Source organism: Cryptotermes secundus, unplaced genomic scaffold, assembly GCF_002891405.2.
Source record: "Cryptotermes secundus unplaced genomic scaffold, Csec_1.0 scaffold561, whole genome shotgun sequence".
Lineage (NCBI taxonomy): Eukaryota > Metazoa > Arthropoda > Insecta > Blattodea > Kalotermitidae > Cryptotermes > Cryptotermes secundus.
In genome coordinates, this window is record NW_019744119.1 from 781,257 (window position 1) to 782,226 (window position 970).

Consider the following 970-nt stretch of genomic DNA (forward strand, 5'->3'; position numbering starts at 1 on the left):
TAAATTACGTATCAGTCAATTATGCTGTAGGACAGAGATCATGCGCACCTCGACACTAAATAGAGAAGAGCAGTAAGCTTCAAGCTCCGACAGCTTTAAGCTCAAGAAAATTTCCCTGGTACGCACTGAATAGGAGGTTGCTTGCATACGCCCTAGGGCCAGTCTATGGAGGAAAGAAAAACAATTTCCTCTGATGGGAATCGAACCCCTTGTGTCCATCCTTAAGATATACACTCTATTGACTGAGATATTCCGTGATATAACTTACACTAAATTAACTGCAGAGTTAATTTTCTAAAGCCTCCAAATATTTTATTTTACTTCTTGGGAAATTAAATCCATCTGCTGATGGGAACAGACTGTACATGAGAGGGGGATAACTCGATTAGATAAACCGAGTACTGGTACATTATCCGTTCGTAGGTGTGTATCAGGCCCGATAGCCAGCCTTATGTGTGTGTGTGTGTCTTAGTTGGTAGTGTAATTAATCTAGTAACGCCTGCCATCTCAACAGGCCTGCGTTGCTTTAGCGTCATAACTGACTGAACAACTAAAAATATTTTTGTAAGATTTGAGGCTTTCACGGCGGTGACTATGAAGAAAGCAGTCTTCTGGGATTTGGCACCGTGTATATGTGGTGTTAACCGACGTTTCGGAGGAACGTATCGCCCCCATCTTCAGGGTTGAAGAAAAAGTTTAAGAAATCTGCAAGCGACAACACCGTGAGAAACGGTAAAGCAGACNGCAAGATGGCGGCTCAAGCAGGAACTTGTATTCAATAGGTCCCAGTTTCGAATTTCGACCAGAACACAGAGCATCCAGCTCGAGGTTTCTAGTGGTTTACTTCAGTTCCTCCTTAAGAATCCTGGAATAGAACCATACTCAGTTACCTCATCCTTCTTGGGTCAAAATATGTTCTTACGATTTTTCAAAACAGTTGTAACTTATTTACTTGTCTCACTGTAAAGGC